Here is a 13,938-nt window from a genome sequence, read left to right as displayed (position 1 = left end):
CATATATCACTGTACGGTCCCCTCTCCCCTATATAATATTAATATAATATATACAGGACACGTTACCTGGCTCCGGCTGTATCAGGAATATCTATGACAAAATGGTAGCTAAAGCCCCTGTGGCCCCGCCCCCCCCTGCTCTGTGATTGGGAGACTATAAGAACATGGCCGCCGGTCACCGTACATGAGGACACCATTACACTGTACAGCTGTTACTCTAGTGATGAAGATGTGAGCGGCAGGTGCAGGTGGCTGCTAGTTATAGGACGTCCTTCCTACTTTGTGCCGTCTGATTGGCTACTGGCTGCTGCCAATCACCGCACTGAGGGGAATGAGAGGAGGGCGGTCACTATGATATTAGGGGCGGGGCAGACAGGAGCCATAGTTACACGGAGGAGGGGAGGGGCGTGGCTATCTATAGGGGCGTTACTTCTTGTGTATCTGCAGTTTCCGGGTCTCAGCGGGAAGAGGCAGAAATCGGCCATTGTTGTGTCTGGCAGCAGGTAATGGTATTTTTTATTATCATACTTGAGAAGCAGAATCTGGTGCCTTATTATTATCATACAGGTGGAGCAGACCTCAGTGTTTATATGATACAGGTGGAGTAGATCCTTCTGGGGTAGCATTATCATTGTACAGGTAGAGCAGACGCCAGTGTTGGTATAATACAGGTGGAGCAGATCCTTTTGTTATAAAAGTACAGCTGGAACAGCCTCTGGTGCTGCATTTTCTTTATACAGATGGAGCAGACCCAAGTGTTGCTATAATTTAGGTAGAGCAGACTCTGGTGTTGCATTATTATACAAGTGGAGCAGACAGCAGTGTTGGTATAATACAGGTGGAGTAGAACTTTTTGTTACTAATATTCAGCTGGAGTAGACTTTGGTGCTGCATTATCATTATACAGGTGATATCAAAAGAAATAGGAAGTTCTCTATATTTGGGGGCACTCACCCTACTAATAAAGCGTAACCTGTAATAGTGTCAGTAAGAAATGACCGAGGTGTTAACTGTATAGTGCAATAAAGGCCTGATTCAGACCCGGTCGCAAGCGCTCGCAACCAGGTCGATGGTGGCCCAGAGCGCACCATCCGGATAGCGACGGGCAATCGCTACCAAAGGGGGCGTGCCGGGGGAGTGGCTGCCCAAACGGAGGCGTTCCTATGTGAACGCCTCCGTTTGGGGGCGGCCCCACTAACATCATGAGTGATGTCTGTGGGAGAGATTTCGGCTCTGTTAGAGCCAAAATCTCTCTGGGGCTTGCGGCAACGAGACCCTACCACAGGGGTCTTGTCGCAAGCCCGATGGTCTTGACCATCGCGACCATCTTCCTGGCCGCTCGCTATAGCTGTGGGTGGTCACCCACAGCTATGTGAGCGGCCAGGAGGCCGTTCTAAAACAAAAATAGCCCGGCCTTGATTCAGAGCGAGCGCTCTGTCAGAGCGTCCGGCTCTGAATCCGGGCCTAATTCAGCAAATACACAGAATGTAACAGAAAGTTAATATATAAAGCCTGGTCTAACCAGGGCCAATAACCCCTCAGCACTGACCAGCTGTGTGTAGTGTTCCTTCTAGCTCCGGTGGGAGGCAGGGCGCCGGAGCTAGAGAGGGCATGCACGCGCGCGCACGACCGAGAAGGGGGCGTGTCTATAAGACGGGTCCCCTTTTCGTCACTCTTGAGGGCGTGCCCGGCACTTACGGACACGCCGGGCAGCCCCCAAGCCCTGCAGACAGGGAGAATAGATGCCGGGCGCATGCGCCCAGCGTCTATTCCCTGGCGGTGACCGGGTCACCGCATATTTCTCCACCCGCGGGACACTGCGTCCCGCGGGTGAGAATGGCTCCCGCAGGCTGTGGCAGGGCGCTTTTTGCCCTCCTCCTGGAGGGCAGGGTGCTTTTTGCCCTCCAGAAGGAAGGCAGGGCGCCGCGCCCCGCTAAAACAGCCTAGTGGGAACGCTATGTGTGATGGAAGACGTATATAGTGATTATCTGTATCATTTATGGTCAGACACATACATCATGGCCCAGTGCTCAGAGGTATGGGGAATATATATACTTACATTTACACCTGTAATGTCCGTTTTCCTCAGGGGCAGTTACAGCGGTAAAGGACGTCGGGCTGCTGCTTATCACTATGTGAATAAAGGAACATTTCTACCTACCAAACGTGAGTGCTGGTTTTTACACTTTGCTGCTTCAGGAAGTGTTAGTGGTTTATGTTTTGTTAAGGACCGTGCACCCCCTTGCCTATTATCAATGAGTGCTACCTTCTCATATATATATATATAATTTATTTTTTTTCACAATAAGTGTGAGGAGGAAGATTTCCTCTTTATAATACAGCGTCGGCCATCACCTGATAATATGTTATTGTCTGACCTATCTAAGTGCTCATATATGACCTGGTGCATTCACATGTAACATACTTATAGGGGAATTCAATATGGGTGCGATAACTCAGTTTTTGCCTTAATATCGCACCTATGACGTCATTATCGCAGGTTTTAGTTTTACACCGTATTCAATTTCAAAGACTTTTCGCAGGTTCGAAAAGTCTTTGATAAAAAACGGGGATAACTTTTCGACATTGAATAGGTGTAGAAAAAAAGTGCAGAATTGGGGTTTAGGGGTGCAGGCTTAAAAAAAATAGCCTGCACCCCTGGGAATGACATTTAAAAAATAACTGTGTCAAAAAAAAGTTTTAAAAAAAAAAATAGGGACACCCCAAAAAATTGAGTTAAAAATTGGGGTGGAAAAAAAAAAATGGGAAAAAAATTGTTTAACAATAGGGAAATAGGTTCAGGGCTATTCTGTAAGGATGCGGCAGATGTATTCTAGAATAGATTATTAGTGGCAGGTGTATTCTAGAATAGATTATTAGCGGCAGGTGTATTCTAGAATAGATTATTAGCGGCAGGTGTATTCTAGAATAGATTATTAGCGGCAGGTGCATTCTAGAATAGATTATTAGCGGCAGGTGTATTCTAGAATAGATTGTTAGCGGCAGGTGTATTCTAGAATAGATTATTAGCGGCAGGTGTATTCTATAGTAGATTATTAGCGGCAGGTGTATTCTAGAATAGATTATTAGCAGCAGGTGTATTCTAGAATAGATTTATAGCGGCAGGTGTATTCTAGAATAATTATTAGCGGCAGGTGTATTCTAGAATAATTATTAGCGACAGGTGTATTCTAGAATAGATTATTAGCGGCAGATGTATTCTAGAATAGATTATTAGCGGCAGGTGTATTCTAGAATAGGTTTATAGCGACAGGTGTATTCTAGAATAGATTTATAGCGGCAGGTGTATTCTAGAATAGATTTATAGCGACAGGTGTATTCTAGAATAGATTATTAGCGGCAGGTGTATTCTAGAATAGATTATTAGCGGCAGGTGTATTCTAGAATAGATTATTAGCGGCAGGTGTATTCTAGAATAGATTATTAGCGGCAGGTGTATTCTAGAATAGATTTATAGCGACAGGTGTATTCTAGAATAGATTATTAGCGGCAGGTGTATTCTAGAATAGATTATTAGCGGCAGGTGTATTCTAGAATAGATTATTAGCGGCAGGTGTATTCTAGAATAGATTATTAGCGGCAGGTGTATTCTAGAATAGATTTATAGCGGCAGGTGTATTATAGAATAGATTTATAGCGGCAGGTGTATTCTAGAATAGATTATTAGCGGCAGGTGTTTTCTAGAATAGATTATTAGCGGCAGGTGTTTTCTAGAATAGATTATTAGCGGCAGGTGTATTCTAGAATAGATTTATAGCGGCAGGTGTATTCTAGAATAGATTATTAGCGGCAGGTGTATTCTAGAATAGATTATTAGCGGCAGGTGTATTCTAGAATAGATTTATAGCGGCAGGTGTATTCTAGAATAGATTATTAGCGGCAGGTGTATTCTAGAATAGATTATTAGCGGCAGGTGTATTCTAGAATAGATTATTAGCGGCAGGTGTATTCTAGAATAGATTTATAGCGGCAGGTGTATTCTAGAATAGATTATTAGCGGCAGGTGTATTCTAGAATAGATTATTAGCGGCAGGTGTATTCTAGAATAGATTATTAGCGGCAGGTGTATCCTAGAATAGATTATTAGCGGCAGGTGTATTCTAGAATAGATTATTAGCGGCAGGTGTATTCTAGAATAGATTATTAGCGGCAGGTGTATTCTAGAATAGATTATTAGCGGCAGGTGTATTCTAGAATAGATTTATAGCGGCAGGTGTATTCTAGAATAGATTTATAGCGGCAGGTGTATTCTAGAATAGATTATTAGCGGCAGGTGTATTCTAGAATAGATTATTAGCGGCAGGTGTATTCTAGAATAGATTATTAGCGGCAGGTGTATTCTAGAATAGATTTATAGCGGCAGGTGTATTCTAGAATAGATTATTAGCGGCAGGTGTATTCTAGAATAGATTATTAGCGGCAGGTGTATTCTAGAATAGATTATTAGCGGCAGGTGTATTCTAGAATAGATTATTAGCGGCAGGTGTATTCTAGAATAGATTATTAGCGGCAGGTGTATTCTAGAATAGATTATTAGCGGCAGGTGTATTCTAGAATAGAATTATAGCGGCAGGTGCACAAATGCAGAAGTTTTAAAAACTTACTTTAGTGACATCAAAATATGCTAGTACCCATTTTCATGTACCCCAAATTTGATGGAACAACTTAAAAAAACGAAAAAAATAACCTAAGTGCTCTTCTGCATCACTTCTTGAATGTCGGGAAAAAAGCACCTGCCACAGCTGTTTAAATCCCCGACTTATATTTGCAGGCTAAAACGGGGGGATCCATAGTGTTTTTACAACTTTAGGGGGGTCCTACAATTTTTTTAAGGAAAAATTTGTAACTTTACGCAAATCCCACTTCGGAGGCTCCCGTTTTCGTTAGTTTCATATTGAATACGGGGATAAGCGGGCGCGCGCCCGATACTTTATCCCAGGTAAAATCTCCGATATGAAACGTAAACTTCGACAGCGAAGTTTATGTTTCATATTGAATACCCCTCTTAGAATGGAATCGGTATGAAAGTTCGATTCCCGGCAGCGGCAGCCCGACAGCGCTGGAAATCTCGATCGTGGATAGATAAGTATTCTCTAACCTAACCCCCCTAACCCTAACCCTCCTTAGGGGTGCCTAACCCTAACCTCCCCTCTAAGTGCCTAACCCTAGCCACCCCCTTCCCCGCTGCCTAAACCTAAGTCCCCCGGGGGGGTGCCTAACCCTAACCCTCCCTCCCCCTAGCCTAACCCTCCCTGGGGGGTGCCTAACCCTAAGTCCCCCCTGGGTGGCCTAAACCTTACACTAACCCCCCCCCCGCCCCCCCCCCGCGGCTGTCCGCTCGCGGCGCCCGGCATCACTACGATCGGGATGCCGGGCGCCGGTCCCCCGGCAACGGGGAAATGCCGGGCGTCTACATCTAAACGCCCGGCATTTCACCCTCGCCAGGATATGACATTCGGGAAGCCGGCTGCCAGTATTAAGGCTGCCGGCTTCCCGATTGCATACCCTTAGAATAATCCCATATATCTGACATGGTGTCACATGTAACATACTTAGAATAATCCCATATATCTGACATGGTGTCACATGTAACATACATAGGGCAGAATTCATTTGTTTCCAGCCCCCATCGCGCCCGGCGGAGCTCTTTAATTGCTGCTCCTGTCGGGCGCGATCAACTGTCAGCGCTCCATTTCAGCTCGCAGCCCCAGGGGGGTGAGAGCTGAACTGTGCGAAAAGTGACCTGTTTGGGCGTCCAAACATCACTTTTCGCGGTCACGCCCAGCAATTTGGTCGGGGGTAGCTGCTTTACGCGGCTAAACTCGACGACTTTGGGCGCGATTAGCGCGAAAAATGGCAACAATTGAATAGCAACCCGCGATCTCCTGTCACTTTAGATGGGAGATCCGGACCGCGTAAACTATTGAATTCCGCCCATAGAATAATCCCATATATCTGACATGGTCCATTCACGTGTAACATACATAGAATAATCCCATATATCTGACATGGTCCATTCACGTGTAACATACATAGAATAATCCCATATATCTGACATGGTGCATTCACGTGTAACATACATAGAATTATACCATATATCTGACGTGGTGCAGTCACATGTAACATACATAGGATAATCCCATAGTGCATTCACATGTAACATACATAGAATTATACCATATATCTGACGTGGTGCAGTCACATGTAACATACATAGGATAATTCCATATATCTGACATGGTGCACTCTTATGTAACATACATAGAATAATCACATATATCTGACATGGTGCACTCTTATGTAACATACATAGAATAATTGGGATGTAGTCTGGAAGCCGACGGTCTAAATGCCGACCCACGGCTTCCAGACTCTCTAATCCCGGCGTTATACTAATGACAGGCTTCGAAAACTAGACGCCTGTCATTAACCAGATGCCGGAAGACCGACGTCCGGCATACCGAACGAAGGTACACCGGGCGCGGACAGCCGCGGGGGAGGGTTTCAGTGTGTGTGGTTAGGTTTTAGGGCTCCCGGGGTGAGTTAGGGTTAGGCACCCCCCCCATGCGGCTGGCGGTAATACCTGCTACACCCAGAATAATCCCATATATCTGACATGGTGCATTCACATGTAACATACATAGAATAATCCCATCTATCTGACATGGTGCATTCACATGTAACACATATGGAATAATATATCTGACATGATGCATTCACATGTAACATACATAGAATAATCCCATATATCTGACATGGTGCATTCACATGTAACATACATAGAATAATCCCATCTATCTGACATGGTGCATTCACATGTAACACATATGGAATAATATATCTGACATGATGCATTCACATGTAACATACATAGAGTAATCACATTTATCTGACATGGTGCATTCACATGTAACACACATGGAATAATATATCTGACATGATGCAGTCACATGTAACATACATAGAATAATCCCATCTATCTGATCCTCAGTACAGGGGAAACAAAGCTTAGTTCTGCTGAATTTGAGACTGCTATAGAGTTTGCTCATGCCATTAATCATCAGATTATGCCGGTCATCATCAACTTTCGTGCATCCATGAAACCATTTGCACCATACATGTTTGAAGTGGACACCAAGTATCTCCTCTAGCCTGGTGGATGTCCTACGCAGCTCCACGTCAGTTAGACACTTCTGTACTAAATCCTCTGAAGCAGATGGTCACCTCAGTTAGACACTTCTGTAGTAAATCCTCTGAAGCAGATGTCACCTCAGTTAGACACTTCTGTAGTAAATCCTCTGAAGCAGATGGTCACCTTAGTTAGACACTTCTGTAGTAAATCCTCTGAAGCAGATGGTCACCGCAGTTAGACACTTCTGTAGTAAATCCTATGAAGCAGATGTCACCTCAGTTAGACACTTCTGTAGTAAATCCTATGAAGCAGATGGTCACCTTAGTTAGACACTTCTGTAGTAAATCCTATGAAGCAGAAGGTCACCTCAGTTAGACACTTCTGTAGTAAATCCTATGAAGCAGAAGGTCACCTCAGTTAGACACTTCTGTAGTAAATCCTATGAAGCAGATGGTCACCTCAGTTAGACACTTCTGTAGTAAATCCTATGAAGCAGATGGTCACCTCAGTTAGACACTTCTGTAGTAAATCCTATGAAGCAGATGGTCACCTCAGTTAGACACTTCTGTAGTAAATCCTATGAAGCAGATGGTCACCTCAGTTAGACACTTCTGTAGTAAATCCTATGAAGCAGATGGTCACCTCAGTTAGACACTTCTGTAGTAAATCCTATGAAGCAGATGGTCACCTCAGTTAGACACTTCTGTAGTAAATCCTATGAAGCAGATGGTCACCTCAGTTAGACACTTCTGTAGTAAATCCTATGAAGCAGATGGTCACCTCAGTTAGACACTTCTGTAGTAAATCCTATGAAGCAGATGGTCACCTCAGTTAGACACTTCTGTAGTAAATCCTATGAAGCAGATGGTCACCTCAGTTAGACACTTCTGTAGTAAATCCTATGAAGCAGATGGTCACCTCAGTTAGACACTTCTGTAGTAAATCCTATGAAGCAGATGGTCACCGCAGTTAGACACTTCTGTAGTAAATCCTATGAAGCAGATGGTCACCTCAGTTAGACACTTCTGTAGTAAATCCTATGAAGCAGATGGTCACCTCAGTTAGACACTTCTGTAGTAAATCCTATGAAGCAGATGGTCACCTCAGTTAGACACTTCTGTAGTAAATCCTATGAAGCAGATGGTCACCTCAGTTTCATCAAGTGCAGGAATTGAAAGGATTTTTTCAACGTACGGTTTTGTACAATTCCAAACGCGCAACAGATTGGGAAATGAAAAAGCAGCTAATCTGGTTCCATGGTAAGAGCCTTTTCTGTTGAGGACAAACGTGAGGACGTGGACAAAGACATGTTTATGTTTTACTCAGACTCACACAACTGATTCCATGAAATTCAGCCTAATTGTACTTCTTGATGCAACTGTTTAGTGTGTATTTATTCTATTACTGTGTTCAATTTGTTACTTTTCTCACTTCAAAAATTGTTCATGTATTACTAAAACAAGGTGTAAACATCTAAAATTAAACAGTTTACTTAAAGAAATCCTATTTAAATCCCAAAAATCTTATTTAAATCAAATAAATCCGATTTTTTTATTTATTTTTTTATTTTATTTTTTAAAATCCCATTTTTATGCAACCCTGCATATAGTACAGCTGGAGTAGACCCTGGTGTTACATATAATACAGCTGGAGTAGTCACTGCTCGGTGGGTAACAGACTATAGAGAAAGGGAGGTGTCCGGAGCACTCAGACCCCCCCATACAGAACGTATCAGCTGTAGCTGGCGGTCAGTACCCTCAGTAGGTGGTTATTAGTGTTACATATAATACAGGTGGAGCAGACCCTGGTGTTACATATAATACAGGTGGAGCAGACCCTGGTGTTACATATAATACAGGTGGAGCAGACCCTGGTGTTACATATAATACAGGTGGAGCAGACCCTGGTGTTACTATAATACAGCTGGAGCAGTCACTGCTCGGTGGGTAGCAGACTATAGAGAAAGGGAGGTGACCGGTGCACTCAGACCCCCCATACAGGATGTATCAGCTGTAGCTGGCGGTTAGTACCGTCAGTAGGTGGTTATTAGTGTGTAAGTGACAGAATAAACAGAGAGACACCATAGTGTACACCGGGTGATGTATAAGATGCACAGACGTCCTCTGTAATAGGCCCTGCTGACTCCTCACCTGTCTGAGACTTTCTTTTCATTCCTCTAATTATCGCCAACCTGTAGGGAGCTCCCTCTGCTCCCAGCACTTTTTCTCACTGTCATGTGTGTAGGGTGCCAGTGTTTCCCAGCTGCAATCCTCAGGGATCCATGACAGTGCATGTTTTCCAGGTCTCCTCAGAATCACCTGTTAGATAATTATCGCTAACCTGTGGATCATTTAGATTGTCAGTCAGTAATGAAGGCTCCAGTATGGAGATATGGAAAACATGCCCTGTTAGGAATCCCTGGTGACTGGAGATAGGAAACACTGTTCTAGATCCTCAGTGAGTAACTGATTATCCTTCAATAAATTCTTCAGCCTCTCCCCTGTGCTACATAAACATGGCCGGCAGGATTGTCACACATGTAACGTACATCCTTACTGTGTATTCCAGCATGACATGGCATGCTGGGACTTATGGTCCCACTACAGCTGCGGAGTCACAGACTGTACAACACTGCTGACACTCAGTAATTATTGCAGATGTGGGAGCAGAGAAAATAATATGGGTGATTGTACACAAGTCGCCCAGATATTAGGAGACAGAGGAATAGGGCAGTAGTGGGGGAGAGAGGCTGGGCTGGGAGATGTGGTGCGCTATCGGAGGGTGTATAATGGGGAGGGGGAGCAGAGAAGTAGGGTAAGATGATGGGGGCAGAGACTTTAGCCTAGGTTACTGGGGAGAATGACCTGAGGGTGGAATGAGGAGGAAAAGGTGGGTGGGCTGTGAGGGGTCTGGCCTGGGGAAATATCTTGTCATATGGTGTTGTGTACTTGTGTATATTATACTATGTGTAGTAATTACTGGTTATCAGGTGTGTGACCTGTGTATAGTGATGATTAGTGTGTATCAGGTGTGTGATATCAGGGTGACCTGTGTATAGTGATCAGTGTGTGACCTGTGTATAGTGATCAGTGTGTATCAGGTGTCTGATATTTGTGTGACCTGTATATAATGATAATTGTGTTCGAGGTGTGTGTCCTGTGTATAGTGATCAGTGTGTATCAGGTGTGTGATATTAGTGTGACCTGTGTGTAATGATCAGTGTGTATCAGGTGTGTGATATTAGTGTGACCTGTGTATAGTGATCAGTGAGTGATATGGCTCAGGAAAGAGGAGGGCTTAATAGTTACTCAGTGTTTCCTGAATGAATATGTTACATGTACTCTGATATTTATTATAATTATATTTACTTTTAGACACGTGAGGAACTAGAGAATCTTTACTAGAAGTTACGTGACGGTGAGACGTGTTGCTGATCACTGAGGTTGGACATGGACAAAAGTCACATAACTGAGAGGATACTAAATCTCACCCTGGAGATCATCTACCTGCTGACTGGGGAGGTGAGAGGATCTGGGAGTGTCACAGTGACATCACTTATATCTATAGTAATAATACAGGGACATGACTGGGGAGGTGAGAGGATCTGGGAGTGTCACAGTGACATCACTTATATCTATAGTAATAATACAGGGACATGACTGGGGAGGTGAAGGGATCTGGGAGTGTCACAGTGACATCACTTATATCTATAGTAATAACACAGGGACATGACTGGGGAGGTGAGGGGATCTGGGAGTGTCACAGTGACATCATTCTCTATAGTAATAATACAGGGACATGACTGGGGAGGTGAGGGGATCTGGGAGTGTCACAGTGACATCACTTATATCTATAGTAATAATACAGGGACATGACTGGGGAGGTGAGAGGATCTGGGAGTGTCACAGTGACATCACTTATATCTATAGTAATAATACAGGGACATGACTGGGGAGGTGAAGGGATCTGGGAGTGTCACAGTGACATCACTTATATCTATAGTAATAACACAGGGACATGACTGGGGAGGTGAGGGGATCTGGGAGTGTCACAGTGACATCATTCTCTATAGTAATAATACAGGGACATGACTGGGGAGGTGAGGGGATCTGGGAGTGTCACAGTGACATCACTTATACCTATAGTAATAATACAGGGACATGACTGGGGAGGTGAGGGGATCTGGGAGTGTCACAGTGACATCACTTATATCTATAGTAATAATACAGGGACATGACTGGGGAGGTGAAGGGATCTGGGAGTGTCACAGTGACATCACTTATATCTATAGTAATAACACAGGGACATGACTGGGGAGGTGAGGGGATCTGGGAGTGTCACAGTGACATCATTCTCTATAGTAATAATACAGGGACATGACTGGGGAGGTGAGGGGATCTGGGAGTGTCACAGTGACATCACTTATATCTATAGTAATAATACAGGGACATGACTGGGGAGGTGAGGGGGATCTGGGAGTGTCACAGTGACATCATTCTCTATAGTAATAATACAGGGACATGACTGGGGAGGTGAGGGGATCTGGGAGTGTCACAGTGACATCACTTATACCTATAGTAATAATACAGGGACATGACTGGGGAGGTGAGGGGATCTGGGAGTGTCACAGTGACATCACTTATATCTATAGTAATAATACAGGGACATGACTGGGGAGGTGAAGGGATCTGGGAGTGTCACAGTGACATCACTTATATCTATAGTAATAACACAGGGACATGACTGGGGAGGTGAGGGGATCTGGGAGTGTCACAGTGACATCATTCTCTATAGTAATAATACAGGGACATGACTGGGGAGGTGAGGGGATCTGGGAGTGTCACAGTGACATCACTTATATCTATAGTAATAATACAGGGACATGACTGGGGAGGTGAGAGGATCTGGGAGTGTCACAGTGACATCACTTATATCTATAGTAATAATACAGGGACATGACTGGGGAGGAGAAGGGATCTGGGAGTGTCACAGTGACATCACTTATATCTATAGTAATAACACAGGGACATGACTGGGGAGGTGAGGGGATCTGGGAGTGTCACAGTGACATCACTTATATCTATAGTAATAATACAGGGACATGACTGGGGAGGTGAGGGGATCTGGGAGTGTCACAGTGACATCACTTATATCTATAGTAATAATACAGAAACATGACTGGGGAGGTGAGGGGATCTGGTAGTGTCACAGTGACATCACTTATATCTATAGTAATAATACAGGGACATGACTGGGGAGGTGAGGGGATCTGGGAGTGTCACAGTGACATCACTTATATCTATAGTAATAATACAGAAACATGACTGGGGAGGTGAGGGGATCTGGTAGTGTCACAGTGACATCACTTATATCTATAGTAATAATACAGGGACATGACTGGGGAGGTGAGGGGATCTGGGAGTGTCACAGTGACATCACTTATACCTATAGTAATAATACAGGGACATGACTGGGGAGGTGAGGGGATCTGGGAGTGTCACAGTGACATCACTTATATCTATAGTAATAATACAGAGACGTTACTGGGGAGGTGAGGGGATCTGGGTGTGTCACACTGACATCACTTATATCTATAGTAATAATACAGGGACATTACTGGGGAGGTGAGAGGGATCTGGGAGTGTCACACTGACATCACTTATATCTATAGTAATAATACAGGGACATGGCTGGGGAGGTGAGAGGATCTGGGAGTGTCACAGTGACATCACTTATATCTATAGTAATAATACAGGGACATGACTGGGGAAGTGAGAGGATCTGGGAGTGTCACAGTGACATCACTTATATCTATAGTAATAATACAGGGACATTACTGGGGAGGTGAGAGGATCTGGGAGTGTCACAGTGACATCACATATATAATTTATTCAAATAAATAATACATCTAATTATTATTATTATTATTACTCCTGTAGCTTTACTGAGTGCTCTGTGGTTTCCCAGCCAATACCATAGAGTGATATTGCTGTTTGCACTATGCTATTTATATTCTCCGGCTGCCCACATACAGAGGACACAGAACAATAAACTAACTGTAGAAGCCTGGTCCTGCAGTAGTGATAAGCACTTGATACACTCCACTTTCCTGTTACATATGGACTACTGGTTCTGTTAATAGATTTTTGCATAATTAACCCCTTAAACTTACAAATCCAAATTAAAAGATTTTTCTCATTGATGTCTCCCTTAAAACACAGGGTTACACAGTAGTGAAGAAGACATCCGGTGACTGTGAGACACCCAGCAGTCATCCCCATGTGTCAGGAGGACTGAGCAGGACCCAGAGCCCCATCACGGTGCCTCCACCTCACTCACTGATACATGAGAGACACAATGACCAGAAGATCCTGGAACTCACCAACAAGAAAATTCAGCTTCTGACTGGAGAGGCGACTGCTGGGAATGGGACATTATACAGTAACACCAGGGGATGTGTCTGGGTGAGGACTGGAGAGGTGACTGCTGGGAATGGGACATTATACAGTAACACCAGGGGATGTGTCTGGGTGAGGACTGGAGAGGTGACTGCTGGGAATGGGACATTATACAGTAACACCAGGGGATGTGTCTGGGTGAGGACTGGAGAGGTGACTGCTGGGAATGGGACATTATACAGTAACACCAGAGGATGTGTCTGGGTGATGACTGGAGAGGTGACTGCTGGGAATGGGACATTATACAGTAACACCAGGGGATGTGTCTGGGTGATGACTGGAGAGGTGACTGCTGGGAATGGGACATTATACAGTAACACCAGGGGG

The 13,938-nt window shown here is 44.2% G+C and overlaps 1 long non-coding RNA gene across 1 annotated transcript; it reads left to right on the top strand.

Annotated features, from left to right (window-relative positions):
* Nucleotides 1–418: 418 nt before the first annotated feature.
* Nucleotides 419–13,598, top strand: LOC148442963 (uncharacterized). The gene is made up of 4 exons (XR_015875768.1): nucleotides 419–503; nucleotides 2,090–2,166; nucleotides 10,528–10,674; nucleotides 13,375–13,598. It is a non-coding gene; the product is annotated as an uncharacterized LOC148442963 (long non-coding RNA).
* Nucleotides 13,599–13,938: the final 340 nt, after the last annotated feature.

This window comes from Taudactylus pleione, unplaced genomic scaffold (genome assembly GCF_031769625.1).
Source record: "Taudactylus pleione unplaced genomic scaffold, aTauple2 ptg001378l, whole genome shotgun sequence".
Lineage (NCBI taxonomy): Eukaryota > Metazoa > Chordata > Amphibia > Anura > Myobatrachidae > Taudactylus > Taudactylus pleione.
The sequence above is the reverse complement of the archived record's forward strand: the minus strand, read 5'-3'. Positions and strand labels throughout refer to the sequence as shown.